We start from the raw sequence: 21,840 nt of genomic DNA, 5'->3' as shown, positions 1-21,840 counted from the left end.
GTAGACTTAGCATGAAATATGTGTAATGATGCTTATGCCTCCAATGTCAGTCTGAAGATCAGGTGAAACCCATGTGGTATTGCCTTAAAATGGAGTGCTCAACTATCTTGGTCTTTTCGCCATTGAAAAACAATATAATTGTGGTTGGTTTGGCCTTTTGTGATTTTTGGTTGCGAAACAAAACCAACATATATGTATATATATATATATATATATATATATATATATATATATATATATATATATATATATATATATATATATATATATATATATACACATATATATATACACGTGTGTGTGTGTGTATACATATATATATATATATATATATATACACATATATATATACACGTGTGTGTGTGTGTATACATAGATATATATGTATATATATATATATATATATATATATATATATATATATATATATACATATATATATACACATATATATATACACGTGTGTGTGTGTGTGTATATAGATATATATTGTGTATATATACATATATATATATGTATGTATGTATATATATATGAGAGAGAGAGAATATTTGCCTTGCACATTTATTTATTATTCACACATGTTACAATTTAACATGTCGTTAATATATCAAATCCTAAAGCTTTATTTAATATTTAATAAGCTTTAAAACTGAGGCCATTTCAATCTTCAACTAAATTGCTCTAGCCCACACTTGGAGCTTATTAACTTGATTAGATTAGAGAAAGACCAAGGCTGGTGAAAATAAGACAAAAGGGCCAAAGTTCCCCCCCCCCCCCCCCCCCCCCCCCCCCCCCCCCCCCACACACACACACACACACACACACAGAGACACACACACACACAGAGAGAGAGAGAGAGAGAGAGAGAGAGAGAGAGAGAATTTGCCTTGCACATAGATTTATTATTCACACATGTTACAATTCAATATTTTGTTAATATATCAAATCCTAAAGCTTCATTAATATTTAATAAGCTTTAAAAATGAGGCCATTTCAATCTTCATTAACTTGTTCTAGCCCACACTTGGAGCTTATTAGCTTGATTAGATTGGAGAAAGACGAAGGCTAGTGAAATAAAGACAAAATGGCCAAAGTTTCCATTGAGGGTTGCAAGAGGAAGGAAGGCCTTTGTGATGGTGGGAGCTGCTAGCAAAATAAGTGGTTGAGAAATTGATTTTAGAGGCCAAAAGAAAGAGAGAGACCGTAGCAAAATGATTAGTCAAGAGTTGTTGGATGTTTGGGCATAACCTTAACACAAGAGATAGGTAAAGGACTAAAGCCTTTAGATCTGGGCAATGTGAAGTTTGCACATGACAATTGTAGGGATTTTACATGCAACAAAAAAAAGTTATTAAGAAGGTGTCAATCTCTCATATTTGAATAATGGCTATATACATGATTGGATGTGTTGTTCTTGGGTAAAGCATTGCCACATGAGTATAGAAGCAGAGAAGGGATATCGTGATTGTTATTATTACGAACATTTTTTAGCCATAATAATAACAGTCACAATGTCTCTCCTTTGCATGAGTACATTAGTAGAGAAGGCATATTGTGGCTATTACTATTCCATCCATTTTTTCGTTGTTGCAGAGGGACTAGACATAGCATACAAAGAAGGGGTCAAAGTAGTGTAGGGCTGATCAAAATCTTGGCAGAGCATTGAGAGAGAGAGAAACTCCTTACTAATTTTAACCTTCTACTAAGAATTGAGCTCTCTCTCTCTCTCTCTCTCTCTCTCTCTCTCTCTCTCTCTCTCTCTCTCTCTCTCTGTGTGTGTGTCTCTCTCTCTCTCTCTCTCTCTCTCTCTCTCTCTCTCTCTCTCTTTGGAGTCATCTCGACAACAAGCTCTACAAGGTGATACATCATGTTGGTATGGACAGATGGCATCATGGTTCCAGTCGCATGGTCTCAATATGGATAGATTACCTCCGCTTCAATACTCCTTGGATGCACCCTCCTTGTCTCTCACACGGACAGAGATCACCAGGCTCATACCTCAAGATCTGATTCAACTAAATACCAGGAGCACATGGATACAGCCGACACAGAAGTTGGGCACGAAGATGGCCTTCTACAGAGAGCATCTTCTCCAACTCACGGAGGACGGCTTTGTGACTAGGCCACCATACATGGATACACACTTATCTCATGGGATAAGATGTGCTATTGGATAGATACACACATCCTCACATCAGCTCCAGATCGAGACTGGTCGATTCCGAGGGGTGCCAGGATATGTCACCTATGTAACTTAGAGCTAGAGACAGAACTGCACTAAACATGCCACTGCCCGACATACTATGAGATACGCGCACGCTTCCACTGCTTGTTCAGAGAAGGGTTCAGACCTTTTTCTAGAGTCATGAGATACAAGGATTAGAAGTGTCTTGGATTGTTCCTGCTAGAGCTGCGCAGACTTAGGGAGAGCTTGCTGAGGACATCAGGGGAAAGACATTCTCAGAGACGAATGACAGAGTTCTTAACACTAGACAGAGGAGAGCAAACAGAGCAGTCATTAACCTACTCATACTAGAGGTACACTGCTTGACAGAGCCACTGAACTTGGTAGATCCAGACGTCCACGACCTTGGGGGGTCTCCCACTACCGATGAAGGTTGCAACAGAAGATACAGATCACTCTAGCTCAACATGCAAAACGCCCAACCAGAGTTCTGACCATGGAGGAAGTCGATGAGATCCGACAGCGACCGATGAGAGATTTCATCTGAACCCACAAACTTCCCTTCCCCCCCCCCCCCCCCCCCCCCCCCCCCCTCCTTCCCTTCCTCCTTATTTCCTTTCTCCTTAGTGCCTTAGTGTTTTAGTGTTAGTTCTTTGTAACTTGGTAACTTTGTAATTTGGTAATTTCCGTACTCAGACATGGTATCATATTCACCAATTGTAACTTTTTGGTCTCATAGGTCATTTTGGCCTTTTGAAGACGTTAATATAACATTTCATTTCGTTTCATTTCTCTATCTCTCGCACGTGCGTGTGCGCGCACACACACACACACACACACACACACACACACACACACACACACACACATACACACACACAATTGCATGCGTCTTTTCTCAAGCTTCACTACAAAATTGGACAGGAAGCATGGCTTAGAATTAATAAAACCCTTTGTCATCGCCTTTACATCTCAATTAGCCCATCCATTACATGATCACATAGGCAGTTGTCACAATAAAAACACATGTTTGGACACTCAGTCAAAGGTAAGATACATTGGCTAAAATTACTCTAAACTCCCTGGTTCGAGGTGAATGGTCAAAATATCCTCTTAGGGGTAGGCCAAAATGGGGATACAAAAATATCTTACAATGTGGTAGAAACTACGCTAGCAAATATAACCGCTCATAAAATCCACGCTTCATTAAATGTTCCACATAATAATATTGTGGCCCTAAACCTAGGGCTTCCTTTACCATTGCCAGATGGACAATGTTTCTAAAATGTTCTCGACCCCAGAGGGTCACCCGTGTCACTCTATTTTGATATGTCCACCATTTCGTCTGCGCAACCGAAGCTCCTAATAGAGGGAATAGAAGACACTCATATCAGAGTATGAAGTTTCTACTGATGGACTCGCTTGACTGTTGCAGATGAGCAATGGCTATTGCTAATGCCTGATCTTGATGATAAGTCATAGATGATGAAGTATAAGGCAAAGCTTAAGACAAGATATTGAAGAAACTAGTAAAGTGTTGACTAAACTCTTAAAAATTGCTCAGTCTGTTACAGTGCACTCATAGTCTTATTTTATGTAGAGCCACAAAGCAACCTTTACCTAGTGACTATCCTTACTAAAAGCCCACATTACTTGCCTACACTTGCTGGAATCCCGTAACACATTAACCCACCTTGGTTTTTTAGCAAAATGTTTTTCCTAGAAACTGACCCAGCTGGTAGTCCCACCTATAATGGTCTCTTTAGAAACATTGGTGCTATGAATATTTCTGTGACCATCCAGATTTGGAGACTATACCTCATAAGAATTTTTTTATGTTAAATCGAGCCTCGCATCAACTTGGCTAAAATAGCATGATAAGTTCAAGTGGCTACTATTGCAAAAATAGTATTAATTCTTAAATCTTAACTACTGGTCTCCTCTAGCAGAAAAGTGTGGTTCTTTGAAGCCTATTTTCAAAAATATTCAGCTAGTTTTTTTTTTCTTTCTAAAGGCCCTATATACTTCCAGCTAAATTTATATCTTTGCGTCATAAAATCTTATATAGCTTTGCTATTGTTTTTAGCCCTCTTCAACACCAAAACTATGCGTATAACTTTTTGTCGCACTTTACCCTCCTCTGTACGAAACCTGAGCGTTCACGGATACGCAGCTATACTGCACACAATCCGATTTCAAAAATACGGACGATGCTCTACTAGATCCTACGCTGATAAAATCCCAGAAAACATGGGATTTATGAGATACCTCGAATGCAAGAAAGACTGGAAGAAAGCCTGCAATAAAGAGAGAGCTGTATTTTGGGTCTCTTCAGCTACAGCTGGGTATTAAACTCTATAAAACCTTCACAAGAACTTCCTCATACGTATGAGTCTCAATTTTGCATTACGAATTGTGTGATTGTTATCATGCTGGCTCATCATGACATGCTACGATAATTGATTGCTAACACTAGGCTTATATGAGAATCGCCAGGCATTTGATATAAGACAGCAAAAACCTACCATTCAAACATCTCTTGGATATGTGATGTGCAGGTGCCAAGGAATGCCAGTGGCAGACTCTACCTTCCTCCAAAGAAAGAAGCCTGTATTGGAATTTTTACACAGTGTTTGTTTACCAGCAAGATTCTAGAATTTTTTACTCCTCAATCAATTTTTGATGAATGCTTTAGACATGTTTTTGGACCTAATCTCATTTTGAAAGAAGTTATGTTTGGGTGGAAGTACCTTCCTTCTATGTATTCCAATGATTTTCTCCGTAAAGAGGACATTCTACAATGTGATTGTATCCAACACCCTGAATTTTGTAAAACATTTACTAATTTTGGCATACATGTGTGTACTTGTAACTTGGACTTAATCTCAGACACTTAGGTAAGGAGCCTTCTGAGTAAAGGCTTAAATCATATACCCCTTTACCCCTTAAATCCTCATTTAGCCTTTGCGGCACTACTCAAATTCCTGGCTGACTTGGCCTTAAAGCTCCAACTAGAGCGTGAAATTCACTCACTAGAGATTTTTTTGAAGAAGATCAGTTTAATGCCTCAAAATTGGCTATGCATTGACACTACTTGGATTACTCCTAATTTAAGGATGGCTATCTCCAAAATTATGGAAAAGTGGTTTGTAGTCAGACTAGACAAAGCAACTAACACTGCTTCTTTTATCTGTAAAAAACTGGCTTTTGAGTCTGCCTTAGCCAAACTCAATGGGGACGAATTCTACAAACTTAAAATTTCTCCTTGTAGAATTACTACACTAATTTATGATGAACTATCAGAACGTGGATACAATCCTACCTTGCATATACTACCAGTACTCTTCCCAACATATAATAGTCATAAACATAAATTTAAATGGATCTCTGATGCATCTCATAGCCTACTTACATGTATTACAAATGACATTACCTATTGCTTAAATTTTATTCTACTAGAGATTGAAGCAATTTGTGCCATTAAGTGAAGTGACCTAAAATGGTTCAGGAATATTGACTGCTGTCCTTTTTGGTTAGTTAAAAATGCAGTTGATGTTAACATTAACCTCCCAATGAACATATACTCTATCTTTACTACTGATATAGCACAGTGTTATGAGAATATTCCACTAACAGGTTCTTTTGGTCTTCTAAATACCCTATCTGATCTCATGCACATACCATTTGCACATAGAGAAACTCTTGGATATACCTATATTTCAATTTAAAAAAAAACTCGTTGGGTAAAAAAGTCAAAATTAACAGCCTCGGATGTTTTTAATGAAGATGATTTATATAAGTATAATACTTGGATCCTTAATAAGTGCTTTATCCAACTAGAGAAATCATGCTACATACAGGTTATGGGTATTCTGATGGGTTTTTCTCGCTCCCCAGTAATGTGTAACCTTTATCTAATATACTTCGACTACAAGTGGCTCCTGAAAATGATAAGTGACCCTGCTGTGACTCCCTTGCTCACTCACTTATGCATTCTTTTAGATTTATGGACGAACTTTGTAGCCTTAATAATCCCTATTTGAGGAAACATTTAAAGATATATACCCTCCTTGTCTGACTATTGAACCTACTTACTTAAACAAATTATATAGTCATGATAAGTGGGTCGTCTCTAAAACTCACTTTCTGAATATCATAATCACTATGAATCCTCCGTTCATGGGAAATTTTCAAACTTGCTTCTTTTGAAAGAGAGACAATCTCAAACTCATGTCTTCAGAATTTGTGAAAAGAAAAAGCAATAGACCCTTTAAAAACTCTCTACATTCTTGTTTAGGAATGTTGTTCATAATAATATACGCCTCATCAGACATCGTTTCAGCTTATGAAGAAATCAATAGTCTCATAAAAAGTTTGTCAATAATGGTTTTCACAAGAAAGACCTTGTTGCCTGCATCTACAAATCATTACAAATGAATGATTGGTCAGGCCTCAAGTTTGACCTTCAGAACTTGTTTCTTCTCTTACAACCAGAAGGACATACCTCTGATTTTATTCGGAACTAGTTTTCTCACTAAAAGCATGAGTGAATACTTCCCTTCTAAAAGGTAGTATCACTTTGTCTCTTTTTCTCTATTGAGGTAGTAGGCCCATATTCTATGGGTCTACTACCTCATAGAATATGGTGTCTGTGAATGGGTGGGTACACACACACACACACACACACACACAATTGCATGAGTCTTTTCTCAAGCTTCACTACATAACTGGACAAAAAGAGCATGGCTTAGAATTAATGAAACCCTTTGTCATCACCTTTACATCTCAATTAGCCAATCCATTACATGATCACACAGACAGCTATCACAATAAAAACACATGTTTGGACGCTAAGCCAAACGTAAGATATGGTTAGCTAAATTACACTAAACTCCCTGGTTCGGGGTAAGTGGTTAAAATATCCTCTTAGGGGTGAGCCAAAATGGGGATACAAAAATATCTTACGATGTGGTAGAAACTGCGCTAGCAAATATAATCGCTCGGGAAATCCATGCTTCATTAAGTGTTCCACATAATAGTACTGTGGCCCTAAACCTAGGGCTTCCTTTACCATTGCAAGATGGATATTGTTCTGGAGATGTTTTTGACCCCAGAGGGTCACCCGTGTCACTCTGTTTTGATATGTCCACCATTTCATATGTGCAACCAAAGTTCCTAATAGAGGGAATAGAAGACACTCATATCAGAGTACGGAGTTTCTCTTGATGGACATACTTGACTACTGCAGATGAGCAATGGCTATCGCTAATGCCTGATCTTGACTCTAAGTCATAGATGATGAAGTATAAGGCACAACTTAAGACAAGATATTGAAAAAACTAGTAAAGTGTTGACTAAACTCTTAAAAATTGCTCAATCTGTTACAGTGCACTCCGGAGTAGATTACTCTTGTCTTATATAGACCCACAAAGCAACTTCTACCCAGTGACCTTACTAAAAGCCCACATTGCTTGCCCACACTTGCTGGAATCCCGTAACACATTACCACACCATCCTATGTTGATAAAATCCAAAAAACATGGGCTTTATGAGATACCTCGAATGTAGGAAAGACTGGAAGAAATCCTGCGATAAAGAGAGAGCTGCAGATTTCGGGCCCTTCAACTACAACTGGGCATCAAACTCTATAAAACCTTCACAAAATTGGAACAAGTGACTACTACACTCACTTAGCATTGTTGTTCTATGTTTTCAGCTTGTGTCTACCTTGTAAGAAGTTAAGACTGCAACATGCCTAAGGGAAAGGAAAAAACTGTGGTGGAGTCGTCGTCTTCTCTGAGTTACAGGTTATTTATTTTTGCATAAATTTGTTAGATGGAATTGTATGATAGCTACTACATGCAGCCTAAGGTTCTAAACTTCCTCATACATATGAGTCTCAATTTCGCATTACGAATTGCGTGACTATTGTCATGCTGGTTCCTCATGACATGCTACGATAATTGATTGCTAACACTAGGCTTATATGAGAATTGCCAGGCATTTGATATAAGAATAGCCAAACATTCCATATGAGAACAGTACTTGTTAACCTCATGAGATGTTTTTTGTGACTGTAATCATCGTTCATTGAAATCGGTTCCTATAAGAATGGTTCTATGGATGTATGGGTTTACATAATGAGGCTGATAGGTGTATTGTCTCATGGTGGACTATCATAAGATGATTGATGCACTTTTCTTTATGGGTGTTTCTTGACTCTCTCTCAGATTCGTCTAGGTAGGTATGTTTAGACATAGAGGAATCCTATGATCTAGGTATATTGACATATAGTGCTCATCCTCTGAGTTTTTCTTTTGACTGTAACATGGGGTGGCTACTGTGCTTGACCAGTAGCAAGGTTGGACCTAAATTCCTTGCTTGATAAGGATGTTTGTGGCAATATAGTGGGCAACTATTAAACCTATTTGCTTGCTTTAGATACTGCAATGGCCACATGAATTCTTCGTTGGAACTTGGAAGATTTTGCTTAGATATACTAACTTGGTGGATAGCTTGATGTAAGTTTGTGTTTGCTTTTGGGAAAACCTTGTGTCTAAGAAGTTCTGAGGCCCAGCTATGGCCAAAGATCATAAAAGGCATGTGGTGGTGGACCAACCCATGGCTTCATTTCCTCAGGTCTGATTACCTTTATTGCTAGGAGGGTCTAGTTATGCTATCTACTTATACGTTCTATCCCTATATAAATCATGTGAGAAGTACTGGCCGATTTGCCAATGGACTTACTAGCTTTGATAAGAATCTTAGATTTCACAACCTTTTGCTCTAGGTTATTTTATGACAAGGGGTAAGTATAGTGAGTTTGAACATATATGGTGCTCTCTTTGTGTACTGTTGGTGCTCTATGTGCGTGTCTCTGTTGTGGGAAGTGTCTAAGGCATGCTATTCCCATAGGGATGGTGAAATTTGTGGTGGTTGATCCACCTGCAGTGGCTTCTCTTCAGGTAAAAAATGTGGATATTGTTTGACTTTTTGGTATTGAAAGATAGTGTGTTCATTGTTGCTCTTGTTCGTATATACAGATCAATTGTATGACTATAAGCTTGAAAGTACATAGGAGTGTGATGGACAACAACATAGTACTTGTTATATACATGCCTTGTAGGACTCAACTAATTTGCGGACACTTGATGATACATGGGCTCTATGACTTGGGATGAGGATGAACTAGGCTTTATTCTGCTCTACTCGCATGAGAATAGATGCTGCTCTATTGAACATATACACACCTTATTTAACTATTGACATGGAAGTAGGGCAAGCATTCAGCTTCAGCTTCTGTAAACTGCTCATGCTCATACATAATCCCCTACTTCCTTATACGTTTGGGAAGCTTAGAAGGAAATTTTGTACCAACTTTGTCAAAGTTGGTTTAAAGGGTATGTTGCTTTTCTGATTACCTGGAGGACAGTTGGAAACGTTCTAAATTTCATCGTAGACTAGTTGAATCATCTGACTAAGTGGTTAGTGCTCTAGTTGTTCGAAGAACTGTGTTTTTTCCCAAGTGATAGCAGGGTGACCCTATGTAAAATCATATGATAGTATGTGGAAAGCTTCTTGGTTGTCTTCCTAGTGCTAGCATGTAAATCTTGGTTGTTTGTGGAACCTGCCCAGCTTCCTATATATTGGTTCATGTTGATTGTTGGGGCATGATTCTCTCCAGCTAGATTACACTATATTTGAACTTAGTCTACTGCTATGAATATGATAAATTGATACACAATTAAAATTTGATGATGAGACTTGATGTGGTGGTTATGAACCTGTACTTGCACAATTTAGTGGCATAACGCTGATGGCTTTTTTGATAGCCTCACCACACAAGATTAAGACTTAAGTTCAATGGACCTTATGGTTTGTTAATGGTTAAACCATACCGATTACTTGGTATAGGTAACATGGCTAGGTGCTTTTACTAAACTGTGGATGTATCATGGTAAATAATATCAGGTGCAATAGATTCCCGAGTTGAGCTTAAGGTCTTGGAAATGTTGCAACTGCATAAACTGCTCTGCTGTTGTTTTGTGATAGATACATGAAGGATAGTCTTCTAAGTTTGAGGCTTCTCTTAAGGTTAGAATGCATGGGCATTCATATCTCCACTCTTGCCTTGTAAGATAGCTTAGTATGGATATAGAGCTTCTGAAGCCATGCTCTGAAGCCATGCTAATCTAGCATGTTACTATTCTTACTAACGGGCTGACATTGCTACCTTTGCTAAGTTTGTTTTATATATCTTGTACAAAATAAAGACGGATGATCCAACCTTCTTCCATAACAACAATCATATTGAGATCTACCTTCTCTTGGAAGTGTTAGGGATTGTCTACTGATCATTAGAGTAGCTTTGTTTTGTAAGAAGAGTTAGCCAATGAAATGAAGTTGGTTGATAATGCGTCTAGATAAGAACTTCTTTTCTTTTTTATATGGGATACCCATATGGTCTACTGCTATGTGTCAGATTTGGTAAATCTATGGAATTTTTGTTGTTAGATTATGCTACTAATAGCTGCAATTACGACATAAGAGTTATGATTCTCCAATTGGAGAGCACATATGGTTTTTTACTTTGCTAACAGTAGGCTATTACATCAATGTGACATTGATAACAATTGGGATGCCCATGCATCACCTATACACAGTAACAATGCTCGCTGAGCGTTTTCTTGTTGTTATGGGTGTAGGTGAGGGCTACCTTCTTTGATGAAAAACATATATTGTTCTGTTATGGTGGCTGAGTTGAAGTTCATCTTTAAAATCATAGAGTGGCAAGATTCCATCCAGGAAGATCTCTTCCTTCCTTTACCCACTGGGTTTCCCCTTATCTTTGTACAAAATTTATTCTCAATAGCAAATAAATCATTTGTACAAATTCCTCTGTACTTGTCTAGAATTATTGGTCTGTGAACAGGTAGTGTTCTTTTGCAAATATGTATCTATTTGTAACTACTACACACACACAATAATCACAAGTGGGAGGATGACTTAGACCATAGTTCTAGGATTTAGTGCATCTTATAATATAAGGGATTATTTCTAAGAGGTAGGGGTGCTATCACACGGTCCTAGTGGCCTCTTAAGACCTGACTGGTGAAAGGTTGCTAGAACTACTACAATATTTTGACATATTTTATCATAAAAATAATCCACCTCTCTTCTTGTCCACATTTTATTTACCCTATCATTTCACTTTGTTTACTACTTTTTGTCTACTAGGTAACTGGAAAACTTACAGCCAGAATGAAGGTCTTCTCTGACCCAGCAAAAAGAGCTTTTATTACGGACAAAAATCTAGAGAATTAGAAACTTTCTTTCCAGCTATCCTACTTAGGACTAGGCCCTATTTTCATAGGGTTGTAAAACTCAAAAAAGTTACCTATTGAATATGCTCTAAGCAATTTACGTTGTTCCTTTGAGATGATTTGCTCTAATATAAGTTATTGGAATCTTTTCATATTATTTCACTGTCCCAGGGACTTACTCTACCTATGGAGCCCCTATCCATGGCTTCTCTTCTTGTTCTAAAATGTATCCAGGATGGGGAAGGCTCGTGTCTTATTGCGGATGCCTCACTAAAGGCTAGTCTATCTCTAGTTCATCTTATTACCTTTGACCAGTGGGTAAAAATCCTGGTCCTCCTTGTTAAAAATAGGGCTGAAGACATCAACCTACATGGATAACAATTGGGATGCCCATGCATCACTAGTACACAGTAACAATGCTAACTGAGCGTTTTCTTGTTGCTATGGGTGCAGGTGAGGGCTACCTTCTCTGATGAAAAACATATACTGTTCTGTTATGGTTGTTGAGTTGAAGATCATCTTTAAAATCATGGAGTGGCAAGACTCCATTCATGAAGATCTCTTCCTTTCTTTACCCAATGGGTTTCCCCTCATCTTTGTACAAAATTTATTTTCAATAGCAAATAAATCATTTGTACAAATTCCTTTGTACTTTTCTAGAATTATTGGTCTGTGAATAGGTTTTCTTTTGCAAATATGTATCTGTTTGTAACTACTACACACACACACACACACACACACACACACACACAATTTTGATTCACCCCTATTAAACTAGGAGTCACTTGATGGCTAATGCTTAAATTTGTACCTGGCTTTGACCTAAGGACCTATGTTTCCTTTAATTTAAAACATTTGGATTTTTTTACTGAGTCTCTTGGTCACTTTATTATGCTTGAATTGCTACATTATAATTTGCTAGGTTTACTTAGCCCAATAATGCCCTTTTTTAAGAAGCTACTTTAGAGATAATGGTTATATTGTCTTGTGGGTATTTACTAGGAGTCTTTACTGTGCTATTGCTTCAAGTGAAGAAACAGGCTCAATTATGTAGGATGGAGCCAATGCGTATACTGTTGTATATGATTAACATAAGTGGTGTGGAGGTTTGCCTTGCATTTGTTACTGCACTTGCTTGTGCCATACTTATTGGAGATGATGGTTTTATTTTCTTAAGGATGATTACCATAAGACTTTACCTGCTTATGCTAGACATAATGTTGTTAATGGTTATATGGCCTTGTGGGGGATTACTTTGATTCTTTACTTGAGACTCGCCTCGTGGGTTTTATGGTTGGTAGCATGGGGTTTGATGTAGAGTTATTTTGTTGAACAATAATGTTGTATGGGTGATTACCTTGGTTTCTTACTTGGCATCTTGGTGGGATACTCCCCTTATGGTTTTATTGTTGAAGGACATATCAACTATCTGTTGGCCATGGAACCTCTAAATATTGATTGTAGCCTTAATTGCCTTGGCATAATGAATAACTGCTGATGCTTTCTACCTCCTCTGTGGGACTAAACCCTTGTAGTTCACCTACCATATTAACTAACCTTGGTTTTTTAAAAAAAAAATCTCATTTTTCTAGGCTCTTTCCTTGGCTTACCCCGCATTGTGTTGTCATCATTCTGTGAGCAAATGCCATTCTCTACTCTCTCTCTCTCTCTCTCTCTCTCTCTCTCTCTCTCTCTCTCTCTCTCTCTCTCTCCCCCCCCCCCCCCCCCCCCCCAAACCAAAAATATTGTGATTTCTCACTCTCTCCCCTTATTCCTCCCTCCCCTCCTACACGGATCGGAACTATGCTCTAAATATGTTGCCTTGTGTTGCAAATACTAAGCAGGTTCCATGCTACGATGTGCATCAACTTCATTTTTCCACTTAGGCTTGCCGAAGAGCTCCTCCTTTCAATGTAAGGGCTATCTGGCCTCACCTCTGGGTGCTACAATACAAAGATGCTTGAAGTTTGGCCTCTACCTATTGTCCTTTCACAAAGCAATGCATACCTCTATATATAAAAGGTTTTTTGTTGCCCTTACTTAGCCTTGCATTTTTTGTTGTTTTTTCAGAAAAGAGTGTGTGATAGATTTGCTGATAACTCTTTCACCATGGATATTATCAGTACCTGATGTGGCATAAGCTGGCCGCTATGGAACTTGAAGAAATGATTGCACACGTTTTCTGTCACTAGTCATGGTCTTTCACATTATTATTGGCTTGAAATTTGATTTGATGTGGTTCATAACCATAGCTCTGTTGCCTTTATTTAGGTCCCAAGATCCTACAAAAATAGGGGCTAAGAATGTTACTAGTTTCACTGATTTTATATGGACATTCATTTGGATTACTATGGTAATGGTCTAGGTTTGAGCTTGGCTTGGATATTTGAGATTATGAAAACTAACATGGATCATCCTCTCAAGTGGATATTGTTTTGTTTGTTGAATATAATATTCTCTTTCTTTGACTACTGAAAAGTGCTGAAATGTAACTTTATAATCCAGCTTTGTCTTGAGACAGTTGAGAATTTTGGATGGTATTACCGTAACAGTTAATGAGTGTCGTTTAAGTATTACTGATGATACACTCACTCGACAGTGTGTAGTCGACCATGCTTTTATTGTTCAAAGATACGATGGTAGCAACAATGCAGCCACTTCTTATGGTTCTTCTGCGAGTCAAACATCACATGTTCCTAATGCTTCTGCTGGCAGCAATGCGTCTGGAAAATTTGATGATAAGGGCAATTATTGTAAAGCTAATGATCGTTTGATCAAGCAGTGTCCTAAGTTGAGGGCCAAAGAGGCTAAGAAGAAAGAGGGTGGTTCCACTGCAAATGTTGGTTCCACTGCAAACGCAACCAATGTTGAGCCTTCTATGAAAGGGGACTGTGATGCTGATGTTGATGCAGAATGGGCTTTTAGTGCAGAGTGCACTTAAAATTCTGTTGTCCATGATGCATGACAGTTTCTGCAGATTTGCATGTGTGGTATTTTAATAGTGGTGCTACAAAGCACATTACCTCACATCGTGAATTGTTCACCTCTCTCGAGTCCGTCGCTCATGGGAATTCAGTCACTTGTGCAAACAATGCCTCTTATCCGGTTCAGGGAGTTGGAAAGATTGTGCTTACTGCTGTGCAAATTGCAGTTCTTTCACACTTGTTGATGCACTTTTTGTACCTGGGATCAAGAAGAATCTTTTGTCTATATCTGCACTTACTAGACTTGGACTTGTAGTCAAATTTGTGGATTAGAGATGTACAGTTTACGATCTTAGTTTTGGTGATTCAAACATGTTTCTGAAGTCTGTATTTTGGGTAAAAAGCAGCGTGCTAAGTTTCCAAAGGATGGGTCAGTTCGTGCTACATGCAGATTGCAGCTTTTGTGGGCCTATGCAAACTCCGTCCTTGGGAAATTACTGTACTTCGTGACTTTCATTGATGACTACTCCAGGCATGCATGGGTATATCCGTTGAAAGCTAAGTCCGAAGTGTTCATGTGATTCAAGCAATTTCTTACTGTGGCTGAAAATGTCTCAAAATGTACTATGGGCACCCTCCGTTCCGATCGGGGGGGGGAGTATATGTCTCATGAATTTAATGCATTTTTGGCTAGTTGTGGGATAAAACACCAATGTACAGTGTCGTATATGTCTCAGCAAAATGGTGTTGCTGAGAGGAAAAACAGGTTTCTTACGGAAATGGCAAGATGTATGGTCAAGAGTCAAGCTTTACCACATTTGTTTTGGCTCGAGGCTCTCATGTGTGCCACTTATGTACTCAACAGGTGTCCTACAAAAGCGTTGCAGTCTATGACTCCATATGAAGCATGGCATGATAGAAAGCCATCTATTGAGCACATGCATGTTTTTGGTTGTTTGGCTTATGGTTTAGTGCCACAAGTGCAACACAAAAAATTGGATGATAAGGATGTCAAATGTATTTTTGTTGGTTATAGTGCTGAAAGCAAAGGTTACACGTTGTACTATCCGCAAACAAAGTGTATTTTGGTCTCACGTGATGTTGTGTTTGTGGAAGATTATGTTTAGCCTTTGTTGTCATGTACTAGAGACAGTAATGTAAGCTCATGGGACATTTATGACACTTTGTTGCCTCTTTTTAGTGGTGGAAGTATGAACGTAAATTCCAATGAGGCAAATGTACAGCCTATGGGGTTTTTTGAAAGTGTTACAGATCAGCCTATTACTGATGCAGATTTACATGATGTACTTGATAAGGAAAGGGCTGAAAATGAGCAGGCTAGAGGTATGCCAAAATGGCTGGTGCACACTTTGCATGACAGTAAATTGGATGCACCTTTGTCAAGTCGTACTCGTTCACGTTCTTGCCATGCCTCTTATGCATCCGATTGTTATGCTTTGGCTATCTCTAGCTTACATGATGTTGAGGAGCCTCTATCTTTTGATGAAGCACAAAATTCAAAAAATTGGATGGCTGCCATGCAATCAGAACATGATGCACTTATAGAAAATGACACATGGACTTTATATGATTTGCCTCCTGGCAAAAAGGCCATTGGTACAAAGTGGGTTTACAAGTTGAAACGCAAGCCGGATGGTGAAGTTGATCGCCATAAGGATCGACTTGTTGCAAAAGGTTATGCGCAATAAAAAGGCATAGATTATGAAGAAACTTTTGCTCCCACTTACCATATGACTATATTCGTTTCTATGTGCATTGGCATCTCATTTTGGTTGGGATGTACATCATTCCAGTATTGTTATTGCTTTCTTGAATGGTGACATTTTTTAGGAAGTCTATGTAACGCAGCCTCGCGGTTTTTTCAAGAAAGGACAAGAGGACAAGGTGTGCAAATGTAAGAAGGCTTTGTATGGGTTGAAGCAATCTCCTCGTGCTTGGTATGAGAAAGCTGGCACTCATTTGGTCAAACGAGGCTTTCGTAACAGCCCAATAGAAAGCACATTGAATGTCAAGCATGAGGGCGATGTACTTCTCATTGTTGTTCTTTATGTGGATGATTTGTTGATCATCGGTCCCAATGAGGCGCATATTGCTGAATTTAAGATTGATTTGAATGCTACTTTCAAGATGAAAGATTTGGGACTCTTGCATCATTACTTAGGCATACAGTTTAAGCAGTGTGATGGTGGTATTGCCTTTAGTTATAAAAGCTACATAGAGACATTGCTATGTAAGTTTGGACTTGAGGATTGCAAACCTATTGCCACTCCCATGAAAACAGGTTTGAAGTTGAGTCTATATGATGTTGGTGATCCTGTTGATGTCACTCTTTACCAAACTGCTATTGGTTGCCTCATTTATGTATGCAACACGAGGCCAGATATTCAGTTTGCAGTCTCACAGGTCAGCAGATTTATGCATATCCCAGGTTCTAAGCATTGGCAGGCTCTCAAGAGGATTTTTCGCTACTTGAGTGGCACTTTACATCTTGGCTTGTTTTATCCCAAGGAGGGATCATTGCCGCCAAACTTACATGATTTTAAGACTCATATTGGGCTGGTTGTTTTGACACGCAAGTGTCCACAAGTGGTTTTTGTTTCATGCTTGGCAGTTCATGTATATCATGGTTGAGCAAGAAGCAACCTACTGTGGCCACTTTGATTTTTGAGGCTGAGTACAAGGCAATCTTCACAGCTACGGTTGAGTGTGTATGGCTCAGACACATTATGGCTGATTTGGATGTTGGACAGGACACTACCAACACTATCTACACTGACAGTCAAAGCGCATTGACAGTTGCGAGGAGCCCAGTTTTTCATGCTTGCACAAAGCACATTGAGGTGCATTACCACTATGTTAGGGAGAGGCTCTCAGCAGGAGAGATCATCTTGGCTTATGTGCCAACACATGACAACCTTGCAGATCTTTTCATACAGGCATTGTCTCATGAGAAGTTCAAAGCTTTCCGCAAAGCTTTGGGCTTACTCCCCTTTGTGGACAGATCATGTCCTCAGGGCATGGCACTTCCCTTTACTCATGTGCCAGCTCTTGCTCACCGCATCACTCCAGGGGGGATTTATTACCATGTACATGTGGTAGTGATGTGTGTGAACACACTTAGGACGGTGGGGGCATTTTTTTCCTCTTTAGGAGGTTTTTCCCCTCGTGCATTGTATAGACACCCATCACTCTAGGGCTATCTATCTTTCCATTGCACACTAAATAATACACTCTCTGTTGTGTGCCTTGATCTTTTTTTGTCTTCTCCAAGCTGTGTGTGTTTTCCTGCAACCCTAATTCCAACAATTATTGTATTTTTTGGGCTTCAAGTAGATTATATCTAAAAGATAGGATCGTTCCAAGTGTTGGTTTTTCAAATGTGGAAATATGTTGGATTGTCTAATGCCTAGGTAGTTATGGTTTCTCTATTACCTCCTTGTGTCTTTGGACCTTTGATGCTTTTTGATGAAAATTCTGATATATTTTGGCACTGTGGTTGTGCTTGCTTGCCTAGCAATACAGTTCTAATGGTATGTTTTTCTGATGGGGCTTGGTTTCTTTCTTTGTATTGATTTTTTTCATGTTAATACTTTCTTACTATTATTTATGGAGCCTTCTGACGATCGATTTCACTTTTAGCTCTTTGATCTTACCTTCTAATGTATAAAAGTATAACATCTTGGATCTTACTACTCATATGGCTCTATCAGACTTGGTGGATGTAGCCTTGCTTGGAAATTATACCATGATAAGTTCGGATTCCTCACAAAGTTGAAATTTCATGAAATAATACTTAAGAAACTTAAGCCTTTTTTGAAAAGTATGCGTTTGTTGGGAGGATATTCTAAAATATTGATTTGACATGACTATACAATTGGTTTCCATGCTTTGAGACAAAGAACTATCAACGCTTATAAAGGAATGGGATTTTCCACGTGATAGGCTAAAACAGATAAAAATATTGATGTGGACTAAGAACACAAGATGTATATTGATGAAATATTGTGCATTGATGGTTTGCATTAATTGTAACATAAGTGAGATGCTTGCCATGATGGTATACATGGTTCAAGGATAAGTGGAAATATTGTTCAAGAAAAAATCCTTCAAAGGATAGTGGTTTTCCAACTGTTGATTTAAGGAATATGACTTCTGACTCATGTGTATAAGTAAACCACAACATAATGGTTTGGCAAGATAATGGGATGAGTTTATGGCCTAAAAAAATAAAACTATAGAGATATTCTAGGTACATAATATGTTTTTTTAAATCACTTTTAAAAAGAAAGTTAAATGATTAACTTGGATTTTTAAACTTGAAAAAAGATTATAAAAGGGGTGATGACATTCTGATCTTGAAGATACCTCTTGGAACTTGGAATAAAGAGAAGTTCTTAACATTTATTCATACTTTATAAACAGAACTTAACACCTTACCATGCAAGCCACTTGCATCAAAAGGGGTGATGGCCTTTTGATGCTTTATATTATTATATATATGCAAATAAAACTTTTATGGATAGTAATTTAAGTTTTTTAAAAATTCAAGTAGGACAAGAATAACAACTGATAGGTTCTTTGACACCTGTGATACGTATTCAAAGCTAACGAATATGTTGTCTTGTTTATATGGATGTAGGTGAGAATGCTATCTTTACTTAAAAGAATAACAACTGATAGGTTCTTTGACACCTGTGATACGTATTCAAGGCTAACGAATATGTTGTCTTGTTTATATGGATGTAGGTGAGAATGCTATCTTTACTTAAAAGTTTTTTGTCTTAGCTACTGTCCAACTTTGAAGATCCCCTCCCTATTCAATCTGGATGACCTCCATAATTCCATTTCTTTTGTATAGGATCATTGGAATAATGTCTCATTCTTATTATATTGTACAGAAATGAATCTAAGACTGAGTCATTTTTGTACAAATCCTTGTACAGTTATCTAAAGCAGTTGTCTTTTGAACTTTATGTTCTTTTGTTTATATGTATTAAGTTTAATACAAAACACACACACACACACACACACACACACACGAGGCATTCTTTACTATCATTTCACATACTTCAAATACAACCATAGAAATAGGGAGAAGTAATCATCTTGAGTATAAATATTAGCAGAGCTTGAGGAATAAGTGAGGGTGCCATTTGTAGATAATGCGAGAGGTATCATCGAGCATTGTGACACTGTAGATGGGGCCTTTAGATATCTTGCCCTTGGGTTCCATAGGAGGATCTAGCTTTTGATTGACTCTCCTCACCACGTTGAAGATACATAAAAAATTTAAACAATTGCCTACTCTTATTCATCTTTTGGCCATTCTTTTCCAGTGCATATGATATTATAAAGTAGAATGGCTTTATGACCTCAAAAATTGTGCATAAGTAGGTGGTAATTCCCACCAATTTCTGAGGGTAAACCATGAAATATCTCGCTTAATGATAGCTAAGGAGTATTTTACTCCTGAGCTAACCAGCACATTGTGGTATTTGTTAACAAACCTGATTCCTGGTTTTGATGCCATATGTACGATGTGTCCTTACAAATTCTTCATATTAGTTTCTAATGCATTACGTTTCTAAAATTATAAAAAGCTACACCATAAGAGCTACATATTACACTTCCAAATAATTTGGCATAGTTCAATAGCATCAATGAGACCCTCAATGACCCTTGACTAAATGATGAACAAAAGTCTATTGTTTTCAAACGATGCATAATAGTCCCAAAATGCTTGCACAATTTTAAATACTTATGAATGTAAGGGCTTGACTGAGGATCTTGAACAGTTTGGCTTAATAAATTTATTATTTCAAATTTCCAAATTTGAAATGCCAATGTAGTGTCTCAAAGGAACAATCTTTTTATTTTAAAGAGGGTGCTTACAGAAATCCTATATCAGAAGCATTTCAGCTTTCCAGTAGTGGTTTTTAGCATGCTAAAGCAAGTTTTAGAGAAGGGAGATAGGAATACAAGTCCTATTTGGATATTTTCTAGGAGTCCCAATTGTTGTCCATTATTTGATGGCCTCATGTAAGGCATTGAAAGCATCTCTTGTTATAAAATGCCCATGTGACACCTCACCTTGTTCCATAAAGATTGCTTAATACAAATTAATTAGGATATAAGAGCGCTACTAACAACCTTTTCGGCCACAAGATAATCTTCAACCAAAATCTAAGCAAAACCAAATGAAGCACTCTTGAGTGAATTTCCACGCAGCATTGGGTAAAAATAATCCAGAGTTGGGGCCATTAAGAGCAACCAAGAGGAAGGGAATTACAAAATCAAAGCTCTACAACTGGCTTTTTATTCATCATTATGTATTCTATCTCCTAATGCCTCGGAAAATTTGAAACATCATGAATTCATATTCTACATGTATATGCATTGATAAAAAAAACTTCCATTCTTTGATGAATTTTATTTTATATGAGAGACCAAAAAAGGAAGGGTAGTGATGAAATTGAGGTCTTGAATACTTAAGCGGTTGAAACTAGTGTTATTCAAACACCTTCTTTTGTTAGTAGAAAACTCATTTCCCTCTTGAATAACAGGTCTTGAGTTCAACTCTCCTCGTTGAATAGATCTTTAAGGTCTCATGGGATAGTTTCCTACGACGCTAAAATACTCTTCTTCCTACGAGTTTTTCCCCTTATACGTATGTAAAAAGACCCTCTATTCACTGTTTAAAATTCTACCGATAAATTGAGGTTTAATCAACCACTAGGTAGACAGAAGTCACGACTATGACTCAAATGCTCAATATGACCACAGAAAACAAAGAAAAAAATTTGATGCTTTCACTAACACCGATGGGTATCAACATAAATGGCACTTTATTTGGTTTCAATGTTGCCACATTCCTCAAAACTTCACATACTCGCCAGTTTTCTACGCCTGAAATTTTTTCATTGCCAACTACTACATTTTCTTAGTCCCATTTAGTTCTTGTCACTAATCTACTTTCATTTTACCAAGATTTCAGGGGTTGTTTTCTTCGGGGTTTTTACAACACACCAAAGGGCCCATAGGGTGTTTTTTGGTTTGTATTGTCACTTCTTCAGAGTTCTACCCTGACCAGGTCTTTCAATTACTATCCATGGAGTCACTCATTCGGACCATAAATTTTAGTGGTGAAGAAGCTTTCGACAGTCTAAAGCAAAGCATTTTTTTCATCCTACTTCTTACTTTTCTCTATGATTCAAGATCATTCACACTTATATTCATGGCAACCCTAGCGTCTTCCCAACTTCATGCTCCTGAGGAGTGTGGAATAACACCCTAAATACTTGTGGACATTGTGATACAGATGATTGTCTCACATAAAGTTAAACACAGCAGCTTCCAATCAACATTTTTTTTTTTTGGGGGGGGG

This window comes from Adiantum capillus-veneris, chromosome 12 (genome assembly GCF_014529385.1).
Source record: "Adiantum capillus-veneris isolate H3 chromosome 12, ASM1452938v2, whole genome shotgun sequence".
Taxonomy (NCBI): Eukaryota; Viridiplantae; Streptophyta; class Polypodiopsida; order Polypodiales; family Pteridaceae; genus Adiantum; species Adiantum capillus-veneris.
This window is presented reverse-complemented; position numbering follows the sequence as displayed.